Raw genomic sequence first — 20,066 nt, forward strand, 5'->3', positions numbered from 1 at the left:
TCTCAGCCGAGAGTTTCAGGGAGCCACTACCCACTGATAAAAGATAGACTTTGAGAAGAAGCTTCTCTGTCATTCCTACAGCAGATGATTCTTGAACGTTCTTTGCATTGCACAAGCACTGTGTCATGTGGGCAATTGGACATGCCACCTCCACCCTACATAAATTTGTAGAGGTACTTCTTACCTTCATACCTTCAACCAAACTCGGTAAGCTGCCTTTGAAATACGTTCATTAGGAGGTAACATTTCCAAATAATACTTTGCACTCAAGTCTCAAGTTTTTGTTTGTTTGTTTGTTTGTTTTTATTCATCAAATTGCTCATCCCATGAAAGCTTCAGGAGGAGATGTAACTAATTTCATGGGAGAACTACATGGAGATGGCCTCAGAGCAATTCGCAGGACTGTTCTGAATTGTCAAGATCTGCCTTGGATCCAGAAGACCCGGAAGCTTTACCAAACTTATACATGAAATTTCCCCACAGACCCCAGCTCAGCCCCACCGACTTGGTAGTGACTCATTTTTTTTTTTTTTCAGATGACCAATGAAAGGATTGATCTGCCTCTCCGAAGCCCTCAGAAAGAATACCAAAATTGTGGCTAGGTCTGAGAAAGTTTTTATACAATGTCCTGGGATTGGTAAATCCATTGTAGCACTGGCTCATCCGTCAAGGCTGACATATGGCAGGGTAACGCTTCCCTAAGCATTTTTCTTTGGTGAAAGAGAAACGCTGGTCCCTATGAGAAAAGAATATGAGACTGACTCAGAGTCCTATTCATGTTTGATGCTACTGGGCACAGCTGTTTCTGGCTTCAAGGCATCTATCACATCTATGACTTTTTCTCCAGCAACCCCTGTGATAAAGTTCATGAAACTAGAATCCCCGTAGAAGAATGGTGGCTGCCACTATACTTTGGGGACACAAGTTGTGAAACTCTCAGTGGCCCAGCATCCAAATTTCTATTGTGCAGAATCTTCTCTGATTTTGGAAAATGCCTTACAAAGTTAGGATGTTGAGACGAGGCTCATGGTGATGACACAGGCAGGTTTGTTTATGGAGTGGGGACAAATATTTTGAATCCTGCTTGTTCTTTATTTTATCTAATGTACACATAAAACTCAGAATGATGTTACCAGGGATATTGCACATCAAGCACTTAGCACAGTGTCTGGCAGGTGGAAAGGGCTCAGTAATGGGAGATACTGAGTGGATAATTACAATAGCATCTTAAGTTCTTAAGTAGGCTTCCTGCCTCTAACTTTAATCTTCTCTGTTCCTCCCTCTACTCTAAGCAAGAGTGAAGATGATGACGATGACGATGATGATGATAAGGGTAGTAATGGGTTTCCCGTTATCAAGCACCCACTGCATGCCAGTAAGTGTTTGCTTGCACCACCTCATTCAGTCCTTTCAATGGTTATCAATATTATTATGGCAATGTGAACATTGCAGAAAATGAGGCACAGAGAGGTTGTGTTCACTTGCTAAAGTCTTGCAGCTTGTAACTCTATGAGCCAGGATTTGAACCCCACCCCTCCTCTTAAGCACTTTGCTATGCTGTCTTTCATTCACCCATCCAATTATTACCTGTTGAGGGCCTACTACCCTCTTAGTATATGGTCTACCCTGTTCAAGCCTGGTATAGACTAAGTGTTAACTATATGGTAGAAATTATCATTATTAGTTATTATTTTTATTTAGATAATTTTGCCTCATAAGGGAGGCTGAAATAATTATAATATTTATCCTGAAAAGTGTAGCCAGAGAGTATGATATGAAGGGATGGACATTGCATTAGGACCCATGAGTCCTGGCTTCTAGTTCCAGCTCCGATCCCCACTCACTGTGCTACATTAAGCAGGGCATTTCCCCAATCTGGGCTCCGGGTATCATGGGTTACCTCTCAACTCAGCTGTTACAAGTCCCCTTCCATCTAGAGGAGAGCATTAAAGCCAGGAAAAACTAAGCTTCCCTAAACCTGCAGTGCTTTACCTGATGGAGCCAAACTCCAAGTAGCAAACCTAAAACCTTGATGCTGTGTAAATTGGCACATACACACAGCTTCCACGTGGTGATGACTATCAAAACAAGCTTTTGTCTACCCCACGGGGTCAGCCTCCTTTCTGAAAATCAAGCAGCTGACTGAGTCCAGGTCAAAGTCCCAGTGGGACTGAGAGCCCAGAGCAAAGCGTGCACTTACATTCCATGATGATGATGCTTGGTGATGAATGAACCAGCTTCTTGGCAGGAAGGAAGTTCCTACAGGTTGAGGTGATCCTCCTAGCAATGTGTTTATTTGACAGCCTAAGGCAGCAAATATTCACAGAGAAGAGAAAAGAGAGAAGAAAAGGTCATAAAAGAAAGGTTATTTAAGAACATCAGGATCCTCCCCGGCCAGCCAAACACTCATAAAACTAGAGCAGAAGATCATATAAACACATTGTGAAAAAATAAGGTAATCAGAGACTAAAAAGGTCCTAGAGAGGTATTAAGGCCAGGAAACATGTACTTTCTCTACCTTAGTACTTAGGCTCATTAATTTTTATTTAATCTACTTGGCACATAATAAATACTCAAGAAATATTTGTGAAATGAATGAACTACAGGAAGAAATCATTGTTGACTATGGCTGCCAATGACGGTGTCACAGGTTAAATGGGTGGTGGGAGCTGGGTACAATTTGAATTGCTAGAAAAAGAAAATAATTCAGAAAGACCATCAATTTTAATGAAGATCCCCACGAGAGAACAAACTTGGCTTGTTCTGTTGGGAGTTAAATTATTCAAAAGAGGCTAGACTATTTTGCAGACAATTTCCCTGGAATTTTAGTGATTCAATATCATAAAGGTTGATTTCTTATTCATGTTGTATGTCCAGCAGGTAATGTAAGGGGGCTCTGCTCCACATAGCCATTCAAGGATCCAGGATGATGGCAGGATCCGTTGACTACCTAGTCTTAGCTGCATCATCTGCAATATTAGTCCGCCATGGTCACTACAGAAGGGGAAGAGAGCTCATGGAGAACCCACATCTGATTTGTGTGCTTTGGCATGGGAATGACATGTATTCCCTCTTCTCTCAGCCCAATAGACAGAATTGGAGACATGGCTCCACCTGACTCTAGTAGGCTGGGACGTACAAAGAACCCATGGCTCTGCTTCATAGCAGTCATTAGGAGAGCGATCTGCTAGAGTGGTAAACACATTTTAGGTAAGGTAGAAAAATAATTAAGTATTTGTAGTTCTGCTATGACAATGCATGACCTGGAAGTATCTCCAATAACATAGGAAAACCCCTTCTATGGTGTGCCAAAATTTGTCAATATATTAAAAGAAATCTTCATTCTTTTCATTTTATGATTTCAAAGCTGTTAGAAAAGGACTCCAGTCTTTTGAGTCCATAGCCTCTTCTCAATGACATACGAGTGAATTCAGGTGCCTGCAAAAATTAATTCTTAGGGAGGGCAGAGATTCTAAACTTACATAGAGCTGGGTCCAAATTCCAGCTCCACCACCCTCCTCAAGGCCCTTAATCTTCATCTCTGCATTCTTTCAGTTAATATTTACTATGCACCAGCCCATTAATCAAGAAAGATAAAAGGGAAATATCCTGACACAATTCTTATCCTCAGTAAGCCTTCAGATTACTGGATAACACCTAAATGAAATGGACTGATACAATTAATATTAATATTTTTAAAATGTCTATACTACCCAAAGCTATCTATAGTTTCAATACCATCCTATCAAAATCCCAATGGCATTTTTTTTTTTTTTTGCAGAAATAGAAAACAAATTCTAAAATTCTTATGGAACCACAAGTTACCCAGAAACCAAAGCACTATTGAACAAGAAGAACAAAGCTGGAAGCATCACCCCTTCCTAATTTGAAAATATGTTTCAAAGCTACAGGCATTAAAACAATACAGTACTGGCATAAAGACAGACATGTAGACCAATGGAACAAACAGAAAGCCCAGGAATAAACTTGTGATTATATAGTCGATTGATACTTGACAAGGGTCCCAAGAACACACTTAGAGAAAGGGTATTCTGTCCAATAAATGGTGTTGGTAAAACTGGATATCCATGTGCAAAAGAATGAAAGTGGACCCTTATCTTACACCATACACAAAAACAAACTTAAAATGAATTAAATATTTAAATTAAGATCTGAGGCTATAAAGCTCCTAGGAAAAAATGGGAAAAAGTGTCCTTGATATTGACGTTGGCAATGATTCCTTGGATATGGCGCCAAAAGCACAAGCAACAAAAGCAAAAACAGACAAATTGGACTATATCTAACTAAAAACCTTCTTCACAGAACAAAAAAACTTCAAAATGATAATACAACTAACAGAACGGGAGAAAATGTTTGCAAACCATAACTGTATATATCATTAAGGGTTGATATCCAAACGATATAAGAAACTCCTACAATTTACTAGGAGAGAGGGAGAGAAAGGGAGAAAGGAGAGGAGAGGAAGGAAGGGAGGGAGGGAGGAAGGAAGGAAGGAAGGGAGGGAGGGAGGGAGGGAGGGAGGGAGGGAAAGGAAGAAAGAAAGAAAGAAAGAAAGAAAGAAAGAAAGAAAGAAAGAAAGAAAGAGAGAGAGAAAGAAAGAGAAAGAGAGAGAGAAAGAAAGAAAGAAAGAAAGAAAGAAAGAAAGAAAGAAAGAAAGAGAAAGAAAGAAAGAAGGGAAGGAAGGAAGGAAAGAAAAGAAAAGGAAAAGAAAAGAAGAGAGGAAGCAAAGAAATAAAGAAGAAGGGAAGAAGGGAGGAAGAAAAGAAGAAAGGAAGGAAGGAAGTGAAGAAGAACCAGATTTTTCAAGGAGTAAAAGACTTGAATAGACATTTTCCCAAAGAAAACAAACCAATGACCAATAGCTATGAAAAGATGCTCAACATCATCAGAGAAATGCACATCAAAACCACAATGAGATCTCACCCTCACCTCACACCTGTCAGGATGGCTATTGTCTTAAAAAGATAACAAGTTTTGGTGGGGATGTGGAAGAAAGAGAACTCTTGTATAATTTTGGTCAGAATGTAAATTGGTGCAACCACTATGTAAAACAGTACAGAGGTTGCTCAAAAAGTTAAAAATAGGTCATCATGGCTGGGCATAGTGGCTCACACCTGTAATTCCAGCAGTTTGGGAGGTCAAGACAGGTGGATCTCTTGAGGCCAGGAGTTTGAGTCCAGCCCAGGCAACATGATGAGACTCCGTCTCTACTAAAACCAAAAAAATTAGCTGGGTCTGGTGGCACATGCCTGTAATCCCAGCTATTTGGGAGGCTGAGGCAGGAGAATCACTTGAATCCAGGAGGTAGAGGTTACAGTGAGCTGGGATGGTGCCACTGCACTCCAGCCTGGGTGACAGAGCGAGACTGTCTCAAAATAAATAAACAAACAAATAAATAAATAAATAAATAAATAAATAAATAAAAATAGATCATTATATAATCCAGAAATCCCACTTCTGGGTGTATATCCAAAGGAATTGAAATCAGAATTGCATTATTCACAATAGCTAAGACATGAGAGCAACCTAAATGTCCACTGACAGATAAACAGATAAAGAAAATTGGTATATACATATAATGAATTGTTATTCAGCCTTAAAAAGCAAGAAAATCCTGCCATTTGAAACAATGTGGATGAACTTGGAGGATATTATGGTAAGTGAAATAAGCCAGGCACAGAAGGACAAGTACTACATGAACCCACTTCTATGAAGAATCTAAAATAGTCAAACTCACAGAAGCAGAGAGCAGAGTGGTGGTTGCCAAGCCTACAGGGAGGGCAAAATGGAGAGATGTTGGTCAAATGATACAAAGTTTTGATTATGCCAGAAAAATAAGTCCTAGATATCCAGAGGACAACACAGTGGCTATAGTTAAGAATATTCTGTTGTATACTAAAAATATGCTAGAAGGATAGATCTTACATTGTCTTCTTATAACAATAATAATAACCATATCAAACAAAGAGGGCAGAAGGAAACTTTTGGAGGTGATTGAAATGATTATGGTGTTGATTGTGGTGATAGCTTCACAGGTGTACACTTATCTCCAAACTCATCAAGTTGTATGCATTAAAGATGCACAGCTTTTCAATGTGAATCATATCTCAGTGATTTGGCTTAAAAATGGACTGACAATAAAGTAGGAAAGACAGAAGTTAGATTTAAAGGGAAAATTCTGGTGCCTCAAAATTGCTGACGTTCTTAAAATGGGAAAAGGCAATGAGCCTCCTCACTTCAAAGGACATTAGAGATATTTTTAATAACAATATCTTTAATCTCAGGATTCTATTCCCAGCATTGGTCCACCCAATCTCCTTGCTAATTGGGCAGATCCCTGCTTCTAGAAAGAAGGCTGTTAATTCTTTCTTTCTTTCTTTCTTTCTTTCTTTTTTTTTTTTTTTTTTTTTGAAACAGAGTCTTGCTCTGTCACCCAGGCTGGAGTGCAGTGGTGTGATCTCAGCTCACTGTAACCTCTGCCTCATGGGTTCAAGCGATTCTCCTAGCTCAGCCTCTGAATAGCTGGGACTACAGGTGCATGCCACCACACCCAGCTAATTTTTGTATTTTCTGTAGAGACAGATTTCACCATGTTGACTAGGCTCGTCTTGAACTCCTGACCTCAAGCGATCCACCTGCCTCAGCCTCCCAAAGTGCTGGGATTACAGGCATGAGCCACTGTGCCCAGCTGAAGACTGTTAATTTTTTTTTGCTTGTTTTATTTTTATTCAAGATCAAAGTTTAAACAAATGGAGTAATGATAGTTTTTCTAGAAAAACATGAACATCATTATTTGATAATGAAAATGTCTACTGTTAAAGAAACACTGAATGCTTTTACACTGTTAGTGGGAGTGTAAATTAGTTCAACCATTGTGGAAGACAGTGTGGCAATTCCTCAAGGATCTAGAACCAGAAATACAATTTGACGCAGCAATCCCATTACTGGGTATACCCAAAGGATTATAAATCATTCTACTATAAATATGCATGCACATGAATGTTTATTACAGCACTGTTCACAATAGCAAAGACTTGGAACCAACCCAAATGCCCATCAATGATAGACTGGATAAAGAAAATGTGGCACATATACACCATGGAATCCTATGCAGCCATAAAGAAGGATGAGTTCATGACCTTTGCAGGGTCATGGATGAAGCCGGAAACCATCATTCTCAGCAAACTAACACAGGAGCAGAAAACCAAACACTGCATGTTCTCACTCATAAGTGGGAATTGAACAATGAGAACACATGGACACAGGCAGGGGAACATCACACACCGGGGCCTGTTGGGGGGTGGGGGGCTAGGGGAGGGATAGCTTAGGAGAAATACCTAATGTAGATGACGGGTTGATTGGTACAGCAAACTACCATGGCACATGTATGCCTATGTAACAAACCTGCATGTTCTGCACATGTATCCCAGAATTTAAAGGCTGTTAATTCTTAACACGCCTATCTCTAGAGGTCAGTCTAGAGATCTCTGACAAAATCCAAGTTTCAAATCATTAATCTCACAAATAAAATGACTCTAAAATTGTTAGAAAGGCACTGGCCATGGTAATCCTATTTAGAAACTAAGAATAAATAAATGTAACTTACAAAGTAGAGCTGAGTGTTAAGGGTAATTATAGATCTTCCAGAGTTTCCAACATATAATAGCTTATATGACAGATTGTATAGATAAAACAATCTGTCCTAGTTAGGAGGCTAAAAAGCTTAGGCTGGAATTTACAACGCATCTTCCACATTTAAAGTTCTTGTTGACAACAGCTACAAGGCACTGCCTCCTATGTGCCCGGTACAACCCCTGGAGCATGGGAAGCGTCCGAGTAAACACCAGCTGATTGAATAAATGACTGCTGCGACGAAGTCAGCTTAGGCACTCTGGAAGACCTGGGAGGGGCATGAGCAAAGCAGTCTAGGCCAGTGGTTCTCAAACTTTGGTTCCTGGATCAGTCATCCAGGGAAATTATTAGAAATGCAAATTCTCAGGCCCTCCACCCAGACCTACTGAAGCCGAATCTCCAAGGATGGGGCCCTGGAGTGTGTGTTTCAGCAAGCCATCTGGGTGATTCTGATGCGCAATAAGAATTGAGAACCATTGCTATAGAACCTTGCTTCTCAAAGTGTGGTCTGTGTATCGGTGGTATCATTGTCACCTGGGAGCAAACAAGAAATGCAGAATATCAGATCTCACCTCGTACTTACTGAATCAGAATCTTCGTTTTAACAACATCTTCACTCAGAGGGTTCATTTGCAACTTAAAGCTTAAGAAGCACTGATCTTGGCCACTGGTTTTCAAACTTAGCTGCTCGTTAGAATCGCACGGACAGAAACTGGCGTGGTTAGTCTGGGATGTGACCTGAACATCAGGATTTTCTAAAATTCCCCCAGATGATTCTAACATGCAGCAAAGTTTGAGAATCACAAGTGTCCATGACTTTAAAAAGGCTTTCCAGAGAAGGCAGCATCTAAGCTCAGCCCTGGCCCCCCAAGGTTGGGTGTTTCCAGGACAGAGAGAGAGAAAAACAGCCAGATTGTTTTGGGTGCTGCTACCACCACTGTCTCTACCTGTCTTCAGTCAAAGAGGGAGGCCTCCCAAATCAAGGGCTGTCAATCCACCCACATCAACAGCCTCAAATTCACTAAAATGCTTGAGGCAAGGGTTCAGAGCGAGGGCAGAGTAAGGGAGAGGTTTTATTAGATAAAGCCTGCATTCTCTGAGCTGTGCATTTATTAATTTCAAAGTAGGCTGAATGATGGGGGAGGGCTAGGGGAGCAGCGTGGGTAATAAAAGCGCTTTCAGAGAGTGCCCTCTTGCTTCTTGGAATGTCTTCCACCCCTACCCGCCCAATGGCAGTCCTAAAGGAAGGTCACCCTGGGAGCATCTCACCTTTGACGAGGCTGGCCAGGGATGCTGCTGAGAATGAAATAAACTCTTCTCTCTTTTGCTTGGAGAAAAGAAATCATGGGTAGTAAAAGCCTACGACTCACAGGGAGGGGTCATCAGTGGGGCCAGAGATAGAGGGCAGGGGAGTTTGGAGGAGGTGGTGGGGAAGGCAAAGGTGGGAGGAAGGAAGAAGGAGTGGCAAAAGCAATGTCAGACAACAAAGGTCCAAATGTTTCAGAGTTGGCTTCCTCGGCTCCAACACTAGAACTGTTTCTGTTGCACCCACTCCCCCAACCTCCCCCTCCTCCCTTTCCTCATATCATCTCCAATGACTAATTATTTTGACCTTCCCCAACCCGATCTGCAATATCTCAAGCCTCTGTCATAGTCGGCTTCCGGCCATCGTCGGTCAGATGACTCTAAGCACACAAGGCCAGGGTCGCCTTGCCAAATGGCAGCAAAGCATGGCCAAAAGCAGTCTCGAAATACCCCCAGGGCCCACTTTTTGCTCTCATTCCTTCCTTTCCCTTTCCCCTAAAATAATCTTTATCTTAATTGTGGATTATTCTCTCCCTCTTTTGGATCTCTCTTTTCTAGGCACCAGTCAAAAGAGAAGTAGGAGGCAATGATAAAGTGACAACGTAGGTTTTTAGTCACCTTACCTGAATGAGTTTGTCACGTGACCACTTTTCACAAGTATTCCTTCAGAACAAATACGATGCCATTCCCTTCCCACCAAATGTTCTTAGAATTCCTTTTTGAACATGGCCTTTGGAAATGTCTAAATGGGCATTTACAAGTGAGGCACAAAAAAAACATTATTATTCATTGAGGCTTTTTCCTTTTCTTTTTTTTTTTTTTTTTTTTTTGGAGACAGAGTCTCACTCTGTTGCCCAGGCTGGAGTGCAGTGGCGTGACCTCAGCTCACTGCAACCTCTGCCTCCCAGGTTCAAGTGATTCTTGTGCCTGAGCCTCCTGAGTAGCTGGGACTGTGGGTGTGTGTCACCACGCCTGGCTAATTTTTTGTATTTTTAGTACAGACAGGGTTTCCCCATGTTGCCCAGGCTGGTTTTGAACTCACAAGCTCAGGCAATCCACCCGCCCTAGCCTCCCAAAGTGCTAGGATTTCAGGCCTGAGCCACCGTGCTCAGCCCATTTATCTTTTTTTTTTTTTTTTGACAAAATATCTTGATTGCATTTTAGTTGTTGGACTCTAGATTAGTATAACCAAGTAAATCATCTATTTATTTTTAATGATTATTTCTCTGTGATATTTTATTCTTTCCCCAAGTTAAATCTACTCTCAAAGTTTATAGATCTTGTCACCAGTAAAAAAAATTATTCCAAAAAATTAAGCAAGATTTTTTGTATTACACTCCTCTTCCCCTTCTTCACTCAGAAAAGAACTTCTACAAATACTCTGAATAATGATCAAATCTTCAAGTGTCAAGACTCTGACAGGAAACTATTTCAGGGCAGAACCGATTGGTCGGGCATGATCTCTAAAATCACAAACTAAAACAAGCATTAAGGGTTTTCTTAGTCACTATTAATGAACTCAGTTCCACTTCCTCTTTTATGTTCATAATAGTATCTGGGACAATCCCCAGCTCTTAGCAACTCGAATTTTCCAGGCATCTGTCCTCCTCAGGATAGGCAACAAAAGGAACAAGCACATACTTGACTCAATATTATATTATGTGCTTTTCTTCTCTGTTTTATTTTTGCTCTTTGACTCATCTCCTCTCCTACCCTGAAAGGAAAGATCATTTAACACCAGGTTAAATTAATTCCATAAGTGTTTTCTGCATGTAAGGCCCTGTTTCACTTGGTGTGTGGGAATCCCTGGCCACCTAAGATGTGCTTTCTTATGTTTTCCTCTAGCACACCTATAGGAAGAAATGGGGTGGAGATGCTGTGTTGAGAAGGATTCTGAGGTCCATACTCACTGAGAAAGTGCATTTATGGTTTTTTTCCCCTCTTATCTTTAATAGACACTCAAATATTTGCTGCCTGGATAAATGGAAAGAGAAAAGAGAGAGAGGGAAAGAAGAAAGAAAGAAAGAAAGAAAGAAAGAAAGAAAGAAAGAAAGAAAGAAAGAAAGAAAGAAAGAAAGAAAGAAAGAGAAGAAAGAAGGGAGGGAGGGAGGGAAGGAAGGAAAGAAGAAAAGGAAGGAAGGAAGAGAAAAGGAAAGAAAGAAAGAAGAAAGAAAGAAAAGAAAAAGAGAAGGGAAGAAGGAAAGAAAGAAAGGGAGGGAGGGAGGAAGGAAAGAAGGAAGGAAGGAGAAAGAAAGAGAAAGTAGGAAAGAAAGAAAGAAAAAAGAGAGAGGGAAAGAGGGAGGGAGGAAGGAGGGAAGGGAGGAAGGAAGGAAAAGAAAGAGGGGGAGGTAGGTAGGGAGGGAGGAAGGAAGGAAGAAAGAAAGAAGAAAGAAAGAGAAAGAAAGAAAGAGAAAGGAGGAAAGAAAGAAAGGAACGAAGAAGAAAGGAAGGAAGAAAAAGAAGAAAGAAAGAAAGAAAGAAAGAAGAAAGGAAGGAATGAAGGAAGAAAAAGAAGAAAGAAAGAAAGAGGGAGGGGGGAAGGGAGGAAGGAAGGAAGGAAAGAAGGAATGAAGAAAGGAAGAAAAAGAAAGAAGAAAGAAAAAAGAAGAAAGAAAGAAAAAGAAAGAAAGAAAGAAAAAGAAAGAAAGAAAAAAGAGAAAGAAAAAGGGAGGGAAAGAAGGAAAGGGTAAGGAAGGAATGAAGAAAGGAAGAAGGGAGGAAGGAAGGGATAAAGCAAGGAAGGAAGTTGGTGAGTGAATGAATACCTGAGCAGTGAGACCTACCCCTTAGGCAAGAGGAAATGAATCATATCACAACCATGGATTTCAAGTGAACTTTTTGAGAAGTATCAATCCCAGATGTTTGCCGGAACATGCTCCCTTCCTATTTCCATCCCATTTTGAAAGTCACAGTGTAGGTAGGATCCCCATGGATATTGTTTATTTTGAAGTATATTCTGCTGAAATACACTGGCCACACAGGAAAGTCAAGGAAAGACTGAGGAATTGCTCCGGATTGGAAGGAAGCTAAAAGAAACAAGAAAACCAAATGTAACGTGTGATTCTTTGGCTACAAACACATCACTTTTTTTCTTTCTGAGATGGGGTATCCTAGTGGTGTGATCGCAGCTCACTGTTGCAACCTCGACCTCCTGGGCTCAAGCAATCCTCCTTCCTCAACCTCCCATGTAGCTAGGACTACAGGTGCACACCACCACAGCTGGTTAATCTTTTTACTATGTGTGGAGATGGGTCTTGCTATGTTGCCCACGCTGGTCTTGAACTCCTAGGCTCAAGCAACCCTCCCATCTCAGCCACCCAAAGTGTTGGAATTACAGGTGTGAGCCACCGTGCCAGCCTACAAACACATCATAGAGACAATAGGCGAAACTTGAATGACATCTGAGAACTATAGGGTAACAATGTGTCAATACTACTGTTCTGAATTTAATAGTTACATTTGTATTATAAAGGGAAATGCCCTTGATTTTAGGAAATAAATATTAAATTGTTGGGGCTAAAAAATATAAACCTTGACCTAAAATGTAAGTGTACATCTTCTCCTATTGCTTCCAATATAAAGATAGAACTTACACCAGAAAATATACTCAGAGTTTCCTAATAAACATCTTTTCCCTAAAAAAAAAGTAGACATAAATATGCAGAAGAGATGAATTTAATCTACTTATATCCAGCTTGACGTGCTAAGGAGAAACTTTCCAACTCCCGTGAAATATGGTCCCAAAGGAGAGTGTACTTTTTAGAAGCCATCGAACATTGAGGCAAAGGAATGGACTTACAATTTTACGAAGTCTTAGGTCTTAGAATATTATGAGTTGTCACATCCTGGGGCAGTCATAGAGATTTCATGGCTTTTACCCTCCAAGAGCAAGAATTCCAGGCACGTTTCAAAAATAGTGTCTTACCATGAAATACACCTGTCAAAGTTCCTTCTTACTTTGAAAGATGTCTTTTTTTTAAAAAAAAAAAAACCCGATGGAAGAAACGTCCTTAATTCACAGTTCTCAGGGTCAGATTTTTGTAAGGAAGTTTTGGTGAACAAATAACTGAACAGATGCCGGAAAACCTAAGACTTTCATTTGAGTAGAGGAGAGGGATTTATTAGACCACTACATTAAAATTCCTGTATTTAAGACATATTTCACAAACACTTAATGGGGTTTTCCCACCCGTTAAGAGCAAACTAAGGGCACAATGTTCCATTTTAATAGGGGCAGTAACTCCATTTCATTTATAGACTAAACGGACAGGAAAAAAAAAAAAATACAAGGGCAGTTCTTGCCAGAGAAAACATGACCTAATACAAGGGCTCAGGCGATGTATTAGAAATAAAGGCCTGTCTGTAGCCCTGGCCATTTCTTTTCCTTTTTTCTATTTTTGGGAGGGGGTGGTGATTTGGAAGAAAAAAATTCCGTGGTTGATATCCAATAAAGTTAACACTTCTCGGCCAGGACTTCTATTACATGCAAACATCATGAATTATAATTAGAGAACAGCCTATTTACACATGAAGGTACACTGGGTCAAGTGAAAAACTCTGCCAAGAATCTCAGCTTTTGGCTGAGAAATATTGGCAATCGGCATAAAGAAAATGGTCCTGGAATGGGACAGAGCTGGGAGGAGCCAGGAGATCTAGTTTTCAATCCATGTGACATTAGCAAATGGATGTATTGACATGCAAAGATTTCCCAGTAGATTAAGTTAAAAATAGCAATGTATAAAGAGATGTAAAGTATGATTTTGTTTTTTATTAAGAAAGTGAATGTCTGTGTTTTTATGTGTACCTAAAAAATCAGACTTATGCCTACTGGATTACCAAAGTGTTTATTCTTGGTAGGCAGAGTTACTAGAATATGTCCACTTGCCATATATGTCATATTTCCATGTTGTTTGAAGTTTTAAACAAATATAGGTCACATTATAATTAGAAAAGGTTATAAGAGTATTTCCAGTAAAGGAAAAGGCAGTCTCTGTCTTACAGAGTTCACTTCTTCTTCTCTAGAGGAAACCTCTATGTTGAGTTCAGACACACCTGCTTTATAATCCTGGCTCTGCCATTTACCCAGCTGTTGATACCAGGAAAACCACTGAGCGTCTCTGAGTCTATCCTCTACTCTGTTACGTAAGGACATTCCTTTCTTCCTAGACTGGCAATGAGGATTATGTGAGGTAATGTTTGCACAGGGCCTGGCCTAGGGCCTGGCACTCACAAAGTGTTCAATTAAAGAAAAGAAAAAATGAGTGCCTTGTCTTTTTAACAAGTACGATGGACAAGATCTAAACTTTAGCCAGGGATGGCAAACCATGACCAAGGGGGATGCAGTGGGGTGCCTACTTGGTATCTAGCCTGCAGCTTGGCACTGCATAGACAAAAATCCATCAGAGCACGTGTTCTCTACCTAAGGCACTTACTTGCTAGGTGGGAGACTGATAACTGCGATTAGTAACATTTTTTTTTTTTTTTTTGAGATGGAGTCTCACTCTGTCACCCAGGCTGGAGTGCAGTGGCACGATCTTGGCTCACTGCAACCTTTCCCTCCCGGGTTCAAACGATTCTCCTGGCTCAGCCACCTGAGTAGCTGGGACTACCGGTGCATGCCACTAAGCTCAGCTAATTTTTCTTTGTATTTTTAGTAAAGTCGTGGTTTCACCATGATGTCCAGGTTGGTCTCAAACTCCTGACCTCAAGTGATCTGCCCCCATTGTCCTCCAAAAATGCTGGGATGACAGGTGTGAGCCACTGTTCCCAACCAGTAACATATCTTGAGCACCTACTATGTTCCAGGCACTGCTTGATTTCCCTAATGTGATAACTCATTTAATCATTGCAATCACTATTGTAGACAACACTATTATTATTATCATCCCCCCTTTACAGGTAAAGAAATCAAAATACAAATAAATTACCTGTCTTGGCCATGGTCACCCAGCTGGTTGGGGTACAGCTGAATCTAGAACCCAGAACCCTGACTTCCGAGTCTGAACTCTTAACCCCCATGCACACCTTTGCCATGTAATTAAGGGTGAGGCTAGGGTTAGAGAGGGGAATTCAGGAAAAAGGGGCAGCTTTGTAACAGAGGCTTAGCCACCAAAACCTTGGAAAAGGCCAGGGGTGCTTAAACTTGAGTGACTACCAGAATGTCCTGGGGGGCTTAGAATAACACAGGTTGCCAGGCCCTACCCCCATGGCTTCTGATGCAGCAGGTTCAGGATGGGGACCAAGGATGTAAATTTCTGAGAAGCTCCCAGGTTATGCTGCTGCTGTTAGTCCAGGTACCCCAGTTGGAGAACCACTCTTCTAAGCCCCCTGGGGTGCACGGGATTCAGACTGACTAGGAGCAAGGGTAAGGTAGCCCAGGAACTGAGACCTTCCAAATATGCGGATTATGCAAACAATAATACCAGCCATCTAGTCCATTACTAAAGGCTTCAATGACTTCAAAACGTTCATGGAAGATGTGTATTATTCACATCTCCTTCTTCACTAGTCGTGGCATAGCCATGCTGATTTTTTAAAATGTTGAATCATGAGTAGCTTTAAAGAAATGTAGCAAAAACACTTGTTTATAAATGCAGCATAATTGCCCTTTGATTTTTCACCTCTGAGTGATGAAGCATTCAAAAAGTGTCCTTCAACAGTGTATTAGTCTGTTCTCATGCTGCTAATAAAGACATACCTGAGACTGGGCAATTTATAAAGGAGAGAGGTTTAATTGACTCACAGTTTAATTGACTCCCCAGCATGGCTGGGGAGGCCTCAGGAAACTTACAATCATGGCAGAAGGGGAAGAAAACACGTCCTTCTTCACATGGAAGCAGCAAGGAGAAGAATGAGCAAAATAGGGGTCGGGGGGAAGCCCCTTATAAAACCATCAGATCTCGTGAGAACTCACTCACTATCAGGAGAACAGCACGGAGGTAACTGCCCCCATGTTTCAATTACCTCCCTCCAGGTCCCTCCCACGACACATGAGGATTACGGGAACTACAATTCAAGATGAGATTTGGGCAGGGACACAGCAAAACCATATCAAACAGCCAATCAATGAAATGAAAAGGAATTTCATTCTTTATCTGAGTCTATCAAAGGATGTTATTGAGGATGCATTTCATGGCTCACCCCATGTCACTTCCAGTGAACACTTTACCATCCTCAATTTTCTTCCACATACTCAAGGACATTCCCCCTTTAAACTCCTCCCAAAAGGTCTCTCTTCAACCCTGGTAGAAACAAAGAAAAGAGAACATTTTCTATTTCTATACAAAAAAAGTCACTGGGATTTTGTTGGGGATAGCATTGAATCTACAGATTTACTTTGGGTAGTGTAGATATTTTAACAATATTAAGTCTTCAAATCCATGACATGGACTTCTTTCCATTTATTTGTGTCACTTTAATTGCTTTCATCAATGTTTTGTACTTTTCACTGTACCAATGTGCCTTTACAGTTAAATTTGTTTCTAAGTATTTTATTTTTTTAATACAGTATGTCTCTCCTTTTATTTAGACCTTCTTTGATTTCTTTCATTGGCATATTGCATTTTTTAGTATATGTGTATCATTTAGTCCTGTATATGCTTTATCAGATTTGTAGCTATGCTGTTGTAAATGGTATTGTACTTTTTAATCTTTGTGTCCATGTGTTCATTGGTAGTTTGTAGAAACATAATTGTTTTTGCATGTTTATCTTTTTGATGCTATTGTAAATAAGGTCACTTTCTTAATTTTTTGCCAATAGTTTATTTTTAGTGTATGGAAATGCAGCTGATTTTTCTTTTTTTTTTTTTTTGAGAGAGAGAGGGTCTCACTTTGTCATCCAGGCTAGAGTGCAGTGGACCAGTCATGACTTACTGTAGCCTCGACCTCCTAGGATCAAGCAATCCTCCCACCTCAGCTTCCTGAGTAGCTGAGACTACAGTTGTGTGCCACCATGCCTGACTAATTTGGTTTTTTTTATTTTATTTTTGTAGTGATAGAGTCTCACTATGTTTCTCAGGCTGGTCTCAAACTCCTGAACTCAAGCTATATTCCTACCTCAGCCTCCAAAAATGTTGGGTGAGCCACCATGCCTGGTGCAACTGATTTTTAAATGATGATTTTGTATCCTGTGACTTTACTAAATTCATTTATTAGTTCTAACACTTTTTTGGTGGAGTCTTTAGATTATGCCATCTGCAAATAGAGACAATGTTACTTTTTTTCTGATCTGAATGTCTTTTTAAATATCTCATTTTTTCCCTAATTGCTCTGGCTTCTAGTACCATCCTTAATAGAAGTAGCTAGAGTGAGCATCGTTGTCTTGTTCCTGATCTTAAAGGAAACACTTTCCGTTTTTCACCAGTGAGTATGATGTTAGCTGTGGGCTTTTCATATACAGCCTTCAGCGTTCTGAGGTAAGTTTCTTCTACACTTAATTTGCTGAAAGTTTTTGTCATAAAAGGGTGTTGAATTCTGTCAAATGCTTTTGCTGCATCTACTAAGATGATTATATGCTTATTAACCTTCATTCTCTTAATATGGGATATTATATTCATTGCTCTGTATATGTTGAACCATCCTTGCATCCCAGGGATAAATCTCACTTTTAAGGGTGTATGAGACTTTTAATGTGCTGTTGAATTTGATTTGCTAGTATTTTGTTATGAATTTTTGCATCTGTGTTCATCAAGGATATTAGCCTGTAGTTTTTTTTTCTTATAGTATCTTTGGCATTAGTAACAGGGTAATTCTGGCCTCATAAAATATGTTTGGAAGGGTTTCTTCCTCTTCAATTTTTTGGAAGAGCTTGAAATATATTGGCATCAATTCTTCTTTAAATGTTTGCTAGAATTCACCAGTGAAGCCATCTGGTGCTAGGCTTTTCTTGGTTGAGAAGTTTCAATCTAGGCAATGATTTCTTGGATATGACACCAAAAGCATACGCAACAAAAGCAAAAAGTTACTAGTGGGACTACATCAAATTGAAAGCTTCTGTAGCACAAGGGAAATAATCAACAGAGTGAAAAGACAACCTATGGGATGGGAGAAAATATTTGCAAACTGTTTATCTGATAGGGGATTAATACACAAAATATACAAGAACCTCTTACAACTCAATGGCAAAAATACAAATAACCTAATTTTAAAATGGGAAAAGTATTTGAATGAACATTTCTCCAATGATTTACAAATGGCCAAGTACAAAAGGAATTCAAAATGTTCATGGAAGATGTGTATTATAAAAAAACTAGGCATGGATTTCAAAATTTTTTACATGGAAATAAACTTATACTAACTTGTTACAACATGTCTCAACAGGATCTAGTTGGAGGCACTAGGAAGGATAAGACATCAGTTTGAGAATAGTCCTTATCAAAGCAACATGAATTCTGCTAAAATTGAAGCAAAGACAAACACCAAATGTATGGTAAGGCTTGGGTAGAAGAATGGCAAAATCATCGATGTTTTATGAAAAATGTATGGGGATGATGCCCCAAAGACATCAGCTGTTTGCAAATGGATAACTCACTATAAGAAAGGACGAGACAGTGTTGATGACGAAGCCCACGGCGGCAGACCATCCACAATGATTTGTAAGGAAAAAATTAATCTTGACCTAATTGAAAAGGATCAATGATTAACAGCAGAGACAATAGCCAACATCACAGACATCTCAGTTGGCTCAGTTTATGCAATTTCAACTGAAAAATTAAAGTTGAGCAAACTTTCTACTCAATGGCACCAACACCATCAGCTGCATCCAGACCTGCTGCAGACAAGAGCAGAGCTTTCAATGAAAATTTTGGACAAGTAGAATTAAGGTTCTGAAACATTTCTTTGAAGAATTGTAACAGGAGATGAAACATGGCTTTACTATTATAATCCTGAAGACAAAGAACAATCAAAGCAATAGCAACCAAGAGGTGGAAGTGGTCCAGTAAAAGCAAAAGCAGAGCAGTCAAGAGCACGGTCATGGCAACAGTTTTCTGGGATGCTCAAGGCATTTTGCTTGTTAACTTTCTGGAGGGTCTAAGAATTATAATATCTGCTTATCATGAGAGTGTTAGTTAAAGCTTTAGCAGAGAAACGCCTGGGAAACCGTCACCAGAAAGTCCTTCTCCACTTCAGCAACACTCCTGCTCATTCCTCTCATCAAACAAGTGCACTTTTGCAAGAGTTTGAATGGAAAATTATTAGGCATCCACCTTCCAGTCCATATTTGGTTTCTTCTGACTTCTTTTGGCTTCCTAATCTTAAAAAATATTTAAATAGTACCCATTTTTCTTCAGTTAATAACGTAAAAAATACTGTCTTAACATGGTTAAATCCCCAAAACCCTTTGTTCTTTAGTGATGGACTAAATGGCTGGTATTACTGCTTGCAAAAGTGTCTTGAAGTTGATGATTCTTATGTTGAGAAAAATAAAGTTTGCATTTTTTCTTTTTATCTTTTAATATAAAAGATAAAGTTTTTCTTCATGAATTTTTGAAGTCCTCTCATATATGAGAAGGTGCTCAACATCACTAATCATCAGGGAAACACAAATCAAAACCACAATGAAATATCACGTCATACCTATTAGAATGGCTATTTTCAAAGGGAAAATAGATGTGTTGGCAAGGATGTAGAAAAAAAAAGAACTCTTGTACGCTATTGGTGGGAATGTAAATTGGTATGGCCATTTTAGGAAACAAAATAGAAGTTCCTCCAATAATTAAAAATAGAGCTACCATATGATCCAGCAATTCCACTCCAGAGTTTATAGCTAAAGGAATTGAAATGAGGATTTTGAAGAGATAATCTACACTTCAAGTAGCACACACAGGTAGCCAAGTCATGGAAGCAACCTCAACAAAATATCATCCAGGCTTAAAGAAAACAAGGAAATCTTCCCATTTACATACAATATGAATCAAACTGGTGGACGTTATGCTAAGTGATACAAACCAGTCACAGAAGGATAAATACTGCATTATCCCACTTCTATGAGAAATCTAAAATAGCCAAACTCATAAAAGCAGAGAACAGCATGGTGGTTGCCAAGGCTGGGGAAAGAGGGAAATGAGGAGTTGTTTCCTCAATGGGTATAAAGTTTCTGTTATGCAATA

The 20,066-nt window shown here is 39.8% G+C and overlaps 1 long non-coding RNA gene across 1 annotated transcript; it reads left to right on the forward strand.

Moving 5' to 3' along the window:
- Nucleotides 1–301: 301 nt before the first annotated feature.
- Nucleotides 302–4,021, forward strand: LOC129525656 (uncharacterized). The gene is made up of 3 exons (XR_008670084.1): nucleotides 302–687; nucleotides 1,297–1,375; nucleotides 3,782–4,021. It is a non-coding gene; the product is annotated as an uncharacterized lncRNA (long non-coding RNA).
- The last annotated feature ends 16,045 nt before the right edge of the window (nucleotides 4,022–20,066 follow it).

This window comes from Gorilla gorilla, chromosome 10, assembly GCF_029281585.2.
Source record: "Gorilla gorilla gorilla isolate KB3781 chromosome 10, NHGRI_mGorGor1-v2.1_pri, whole genome shotgun sequence".
In the NCBI taxonomy this organism is placed as follows: domain Eukaryota; kingdom Metazoa; phylum Chordata; class Mammalia; order Primates; family Hominidae; genus Gorilla; species Gorilla gorilla.